This window comes from Anomalospiza imberbis, chromosome 35 (genome assembly GCF_031753505.1).
Source record: "Anomalospiza imberbis isolate Cuckoo-Finch-1a 21T00152 chromosome 35, ASM3175350v1, whole genome shotgun sequence".
Taxonomy (NCBI): domain Eukaryota; kingdom Metazoa; phylum Chordata; class Aves; order Passeriformes; family Viduidae; genus Anomalospiza; species Anomalospiza imberbis.
In genome coordinates, this window is record NC_089715.1 from 18,428 (window position 1) to 25,780 (window position 7,353).

The 7,353-nt window shown below is 60.7% G+C and overlaps 1 long non-coding RNA gene across 1 annotated transcript; it reads left to right on the forward strand.

Annotated features, from left to right (window-relative positions):
- Positions 1–5,132: 5,132 nt before the first annotated feature.
- LOC137464034 (uncharacterized) lies at positions 5,133–6,215 on the forward strand. Its single transcript, XR_010994050.1, has 3 exons — positions 5,133–5,459; positions 5,715–5,864; positions 6,095–6,215. It is a non-coding gene; the product is annotated as an uncharacterized lncRNA (long non-coding RNA).
- Positions 6,216–7,353: the final 1,138 nt, after the last annotated feature.

The following is a 7,353-nucleotide window of genomic DNA, read 5'->3' on the forward strand; positions in this document are numbered from 1 at the left end:
AGGATGTTCCACGAGATCGACCCCAGAGCCTGACACGGGGACGGGGGCCGGGGATGTGGGGAGTGGGACAGGGGGACAGGAACCCCCTGGCAGCGTCCCCGTGTCCCCCAGGGCCAGAGCCTGGGCCAGGGCTCCTTCACCCTGTTACCAACGAGGGCTTGAGAGCGCTGAAAAAATCCCCAGCAAGGGATCAGCAAAAACCAGATTTACTATTAAGGGACAGCACCACAAAGTTCCTTGGCAAGAGTCACTCTGCTCCTGGAGCCGTTGTGATGGTTGGTGCCATGGAAACCTGCCCTGGCCCCTTGCTCAGGGCTGGTGTCACTGCCCAGAGCCAGAGGGGATCCCTTGCTGGGGGCTTGTGCCATGGCCACCTGCCCTGTGCCGCGCTGGCCGGTCAGGCGCCGCGGAACCAGCAGCAAACGCCAGGGCCAGGGCCAAAGGCCAGGTCAGCCCGACAGAAAGGGGCAGTGCTGGGCACTGTTTCCATGGCAGCCCTCACTGGGGGTGACACCTGGGTCACCTGTCCTGGCAGTTGCCATGGAAATACAAGGGTGGACAAAGGTTTTAGTAGGGCCTGTCACAACGGGACAAAGGGGGGGGTGGTTTTAAACTAAAGGAAGGGAGGTTCAGATAAGAACAGATAAGGAGGAAATGTTTGATGATGAGGGTGGTGATACACCAGGACAGGTTCCCAGGGAGGTGGTCAGTGCCCCGTCCCTGGAAACATTCAAGTCCAGCTGGGACAGGGCTCTGAACAACCTGATCTGGTGAAAGATGTCCCTGCTCATGGCGGGGTTTGGATGAGATGAGCACTGCAGAGCTCTTCCCATCCAAACCATTCCAGGACTGCATGGGCAGAAGGGGCTGCTCAGTGCGCTCCATCCACTGCCTTGACTCCTCATGGTCTCTGCTGGACCCCACATCCCACAGCCAAACCCAGCCCCTTCTCTGCCTTTCCTCCCCCTGCCCCAGGGGCTGGCACAGCCAGGGGGCACAGGTGACCTTTGGGCTTTGCAGGGCTCAGGCACAAGGGCCGCGGCAGAGTCAGGGCTGAGGTCACACTCTGTGGGCTGGGGCAGAGCCCAGCCAGAAATGAGCCCTGAGGCAGCAGCTCTGCAGTGCTGGCCACCAGGCCGGCTTGCCAAGGGAGGCTTCTGGCCATGCCCTGCAAGCAGCTGCTGCTGCCAAGGCGCCTTTGGTGCCTCAGGCTCTCCCTGGCACAGCTCCCAGCACCGCACTCTGCCCTTGTGCCCGAGGCCTTCCCTGTGCTGGGGCTGGCCTGGGGCTTTTCCTGCAGCGGGACCTGCCCTGCTCCTGGCACAGGAAAGGCAGTTCCTGCTGGAGCAGGAGGCTCTGCCTGCAATGGGCTCAAACCACTCCTGCAAGGCCCTGTTTGCAAAGCCCCAGTGGGAAATGAAGGAGGGGCGTCACGCTGCTGTTGGGGTGAATAATGCTGAAACCAGCCTGACTCCTCCATCCCAAAGTTCCACATCCTCAGAGGGAGCTGAAGCTGTGGCAGGGCTGGAAAAAATCCCCAGAGAAAGGAACAACCAAGTGACACCACTGGGAGCTCCTGCAGAGCTGCTGAGCTGGCCCAGCCTGGGCACATCTGACTGACAGGGCAGCGCTTCAGACTAGAAAAGCCCCATCCCAAATTTTAATGGCAGTGTCTCCTGACATTTCCCTTCTTGGAGGCTGTGGAGATTCCTCCCTGCAGTGCGGACACCCCTCAAGGTCACTGCTCCAGGCTGAGCCAGAGATTTACCCATGGTGGTTGGTCGGGGGGAGTGACATCAATCTCTGCTTAAGAACTGGTTTTTGTTTAATACAATTGCTTCAAAATTGCTTCCTGTTTCATCCTGAGTGTCCCTGCAAGAACAGGGCATCTTTCAGGCAGTTCCAGAAGCTCAGGGATCTCATTTCATGAGGAATCTGGGATGCAAATGGCCTTGTAAGAAGGACAAAAGCAGAAGCAATGGACTAGAAATAATTAGAAAAAAATACCCTTCTTCCAGACAAAGTCCACCAAGTCATTCCCTGCATTTCTCCTTTTCAAATCCATTCCGTCACCTACTCTCAGAGGTCCAGCCTGTTCTGGTGCTTTTCATGAACTGACTGTGCTCTTGATTTATACCAGCACAGGAGATGTAGAATCACCCAAACGGAACACAGAAACAAACCCCCTCTGTCCCATTTTCATGTTCTAGATCACTTTCCAGGTGTCCATGGAGATGTGGGAATGATTATCACACAACTCTCCATTTCTGGCTGCGGGCTCTGGAGATTCCTTCTCTGCATTCAGTCAGGCTTGTATTCCCTAACAAGTCCTGGTTCCACCTCCTGTTTCCCAAGGCTGGAACAGTCACAATGAAAACCTCACCAATGGCACAACTCCCCAGCTCTCCAGGAAGAGAAAGGACAAGCTGTCAAGTTCTCCAAACCTTTGTCCTGCTCTGCTGCAAGAGTCCTGCTGCACACCCGCTGTGGAAAGCCAAGAGAAGCTGCAGTTGGTGGCACATCTTGTGACAAGAGCTCAACCTGGTTCTCCAGGAAAGGTTCTTGAGAAGAGCAAACAGGACTGTGGAAAAGATTCCTGGAAAACTGAAACAGCTTTCCAGAAGTGAAATGAAAATTGAAAGAAACAGTCCAAGATGTTTTCCTCTATTTATTTCTCTGCTCCCTTTTTCCATCTTGCACTACTTCTCCATCCCATTAATTCCAAATGCATCTCACCTCTAAGATCAGTGACTTAGCGAGTTCTAGACACTCTAAAGTACGATGAGCTACACAGTTTGCCTTCCAGTTTTTGCTGGAAAGCAACACTGGAGCCATAAGTGCAGGACCAGGACCAGGGAATCCTCCAGCCAGGGAATGTGCCCCGATAGGGTTTGATCCTCAGCGGGGACAATACACAGCAGCGACCGAGGAGATACCTCTGCCCCCATGCAGGAGTCCAGACTCTGGGTCTGGGCTGAACAGGGCAAAGTTCCCGTGTTTGGACAGGCTCAGGGGCTGCCCCCGGGGAGCAGGGGGCTGGGCGTGGGGGTGAGCAGGCAACGGAAAAACGGACACGGGGACAAACGGCCCCAGAGCTTCAGTTGCAGCAGCAGCAGCAGCGGCGGCGGCAGCAGCAGCAGCAGCAGCAGCCAAAGCAGAGACTCCCTCTTGATTCTCCTCTCCCTCTCCCGCTGTCCCGCACCGTCTCCCGCTCTCCCTTTCCCGCTGTCCCCTCCTCTCCCAGTCTCTCTCTCCCCATTCCCGGCCGGGCCATGCCCCCGGCCCGCCCCCGGCTCCGGGCGGGGCTGCCCCATCCCCGCCCCCGGCCGTCCCGCCGGGGTCTCGCCTCCGCCCGGCTCTGGCCGTGCTGGCGGTGGCGCTTCTGGGCGGGCATCGGTGCCTGGGGCTGGGGCGGCATCGCCTCGCTCTGGCTCCGCCTGGCCCGAGCCTGGCCCCGGCCCCGGCTCCTCCCGGGCCCCGCGGAGGACACACGCGGCGCGGCCGCTGCCGCCGCCTCCGCTGCGGCTTCCCCGGCCCGAGCTCCGCCGCTCGGCAGCGCGGCCGCCGCCCCCGAGCCGCCGCTGTCCCGTTGCCGGGAGCGAACGCCTGGGGAGGGCCGGCCCGGGGCGCTCGGGGGGCGCTCGGGGGCCGCTCCTGGCCCCGGGCCGAGCGCTGACAGCCGCGTCCCGCCCGCAGGGAAGGCGCCGGAGGCCCTGCAGGAGCGGTACCGGCTGGGTTCGCTGCTGGGCAGCGGCGGCTTCGGCAGCGTCTTCGCGGCCACGCGGCTCTCGGACGGCGCCCCGGTGAGCGGCGGGGCTGGCGGCGGGCAGAGGAGGAGGAGGAGGAGGGGAACGGGAGGAGGAGGAGTAGAGGGGGGGGGAGGAGGGGGGGGGGGAAGAGGAGGAGGAGGGGGCGGAGGAGGAGGGGGAGGAGGAGAAGGGGGAGGAGGATGGCGATGGAGCTGGGGCTGCGCAGGGTGGGTGGCGAGCTCAGCCCGCTGCTGCTCTTGGCTTGCAGGTGGCCATCAAAAGGGTGCCAAGGAACCGCGTCCGGCACTGGGGCGAGCTGGTGAGTAAGCGGGGCCAGCGGCAGAAGCCGGGCCGTGCCGGGCGGGGATGAGCCGAGGCCCGGCAGGGTGGGAGCCACCAGGACACCTCAAGGGAGAGCGGGCGTGAGGCCAGCGCAGGGCGAAGGGCATCCCGGGCTGGGTGAGGAGTTCCTGACCCCCGGCATGGCATCAGCCCCACTGATGGCATCGTGCTCCTCCCGCAGCCCGACGGCACCAGCGCACCCCTGGAGATCGTGCTGCTGGAGAAGGTGTCCACTGGCTTCCCCGGTGTCGTCCAGCTGCTGGAGTGGCTTGAGCTCCCCAACGACATCTTGATCGTGCTGGAACGCCCAGAGCACTCTCAGGACCTGCACCATTTCATTCGGGCACGGGGGTTCCTGTCTGAGGAGGTGGCGCGGGATCTGTTCCGCCAGGTGCTGGAGGCCGTGCAGCACTGCACCAGCTGCGGGGTCCTGCACAGGGACATCAAACCAGGGAACATCCTGGTTGACCTGGCCACTGGGCAGGCCAAATTGATCGACTTTGGCTGTGGCACCTACCTGCAAGACACAGCCTACACTCGCTTTGCAGGTGAGCCCACGCAGGGGTGTGCTCTCGGTCCTGGCATCTCATGGCCCAACATCTCACAGCCCAAGCTGGGTGTGGCAGCGGGGATTCTCCCTTTTGCTGCCCTTCGTGGCACTGAGATTTCAGCTGAGTTGCATTTGAGCAGGGCTGGGTGGGGAGCCAGCTTCCAGCCCTGCTGGCAGCCTTTGCCCACCTCTCTGGGCAGGACTGAGGCTGGGGCTGGGGCAGCCAGCCTGACAAAAACACGGGTGGGTGGGGGTAGCAGAGAGGGGGACCGTAAGCTGTGTCCCAGGCAGTTTGGTGTGCAGGTGAGAAAGGGCTTGGACTGCTCCACTCACCTGGTTTGTTTTGGATTCATGATGTTTTTGGGCAGTGCAGGCAGGGAGAATAAAGGCATGGTTTTCCCAAGCACTGGGTGGGTTTTTCCTCCTCATGGTCGGGCCTTGCCAGGACTTCTGCTGCCCTCTTCCAACCCCAGTGGCTTCTTTTCCAACCCCGAGTCTATACACAAGTCCCAGGTGCTGGCGAGAGGGCAGTGGTCACCCCGTGTGCCACTGGGGCAGCCCCCACACGCCCAGGGATGCTGGGGCCAGGCTCTGGGAGCAGCAGCATCCCCCTGATGAACCCCATCTGTATTCCACAGGAACACCGTCATACAGCCCCCCGGAATGGATCCACTTTGGATTTTACTACGGCAAGCCAGCTACCATCTGGTCCCTGGGCATCCTGCTGCACCAGATGGTCTGCGGGGAGCACCCTTTCAGGAGGAGCCAGAACATCAGCTGGGACCATCAGCTCTCGCTGCCACAACGGCTCTCTCAAGGTGGATCCTCATCTCTGGCCACGGGGGCAATGGCAGTGCTGGGAGACAGCAGCAGCTCGTGAGCATCCCGCTCTGGCAGCTGCTGAGGAGGTGGCACATGTCCTGCTCTCCTGCTCTCCTCCAAAACAGGGAATTGATGGGGGAGTTTCGGCCCAGCTCTGAGCACATCCAGCATGGCCTGGACATGGGAATAGTGGGGCAAAGCCAAAAGGAGCCTTCTCCAACTGACCGGCGGGTTCTGGTTTCTCTGCCCAGAGTGCCAAGATGTGATCAGGCGGTGTTTATCCATGCTGCACTCGGACAGGCCCTCGTTAGAAGAGCTGTTCTGTGATCCCTGGCTGCAGGATATTCATCTGCCCTAGAAGAAGGGAGAGAGCCACAGGCACACTTTGATGCAAGGCCCTGGTAAGTTGCAGCTCCACACATGCCTTGGCAATCAGAAGCAAAGGAACCCAGACATTTTGTCCTGCCTGTGTCACTGCCCAGGGGTCATCAGATGGGGACATGCAGCCCTTGTGCTGGAGCTGAGCTGCTCTGCCCAGCACTGGTGGCCACCATCTGAGCTGGTTTGCTTCTCTGGTTCCCTGACAGCTGGGGCCCTGGGCCGAACCCAGACAGCCTGGGCTCACCCCCAGGGAAGGAGAAGGAGCCCCTGGAGGAGCTGTACCAGGTGGGGCTGCTGCTGCTGAGGACAGCAAGGATGACATCAAGGATGACAACCTCTTCCTCCACCTGGCCACCGGCAGCTGAGGATGATGGACTTCGATTCTGGCACCTTCTCCAAAGCCAGGCTCCACAGGAAATATGCAGGTGAGTCCACACGCAGGGGGATGCTCCCAGATTTGGGCATTGCACAGCCTGGCCAGGAACCAAAGGTTCCCCCTTTGCTGGGGCGGATGCAGCTGATCCTTCAGTCGGCTGCCAGGCTGCTTTTGGCAGGACTGGGGGATGGGCTGGGGTGGTGATGAAATGGGAGTGGGCTCCTGGCCCTGCCAACAGCCCCAGCACCCACCGTGCCCCGGGATGGGGCTGGGGCTGGGGCAGCCAGCCCGACACAAACAAACCCCCATGGTGGGAGCAGAGGTGGGACTCCAGAACCTGTGCAGGGGCTGCTTTGCTCTGCAGGCAAGGAAGGGCTTGGGCTGCTCCACTGCCCCTGTTTGCTTTGGGATCACCGTTATTTTGGGGGGCAGTGCAGGGAGGAAGGGAGGAAGCCTGGGCATCCCTTACCTGTGGGTGGGTTTTTCCCTGGCATGCAGGGGTTGGGCCTTCCTCAAGTCCCTGACAGTAATATGATTTTTGACCTTTTTTCTTGTTCCCCTTTTTGTCTGTAATCTATTTTCAATAATTTGTTGTGTGTTTTTCTAGAGGAAGCATTCTAGCTGGGGTCCAGTCTGGATCAGGAAGTGCTTGGGAGCAGCTGTGGCGTGGATGGGCCGTGCCCTTGGAGAAGGATGAGGACATCGTTTGGGACCAGCTTTTCTTCCAGCGGGGGATGGCGCCAGGTGGGTCCCGTCTGCTTGGCATGGTGGGATCAGAGTTTTGGGGAGATGGCAGCGAGCACAGGAGCATCCTGCTCTGGGCAGCTGCTGAGGGCTGGATGTGCTGTGGCCGGCTGCAGGCTGGGCACATGTCCTGCCCTCCTGCTCTGCTCCCACAGGCAGCAGGGATGGGCAGCTCTGGGCACAGCTCTGGGCACGGCCAGCATGGCCTGGGCACCGCGGGCGGCTGGGACAAGTGGACAGGAGCCTTCAGCTGACGGGCGCTTTCTGGTTTCTTTCCTTGCAGCCGGGCTCTGCGGGTGCTGAGGCTGCTCTGGGCTCTGCCAGGGCTCTGCTGGAGCTCAGCAGCGGGCCGCAATCAGCCAAAGAAGAAATGGGGTGACCTGCAGCAC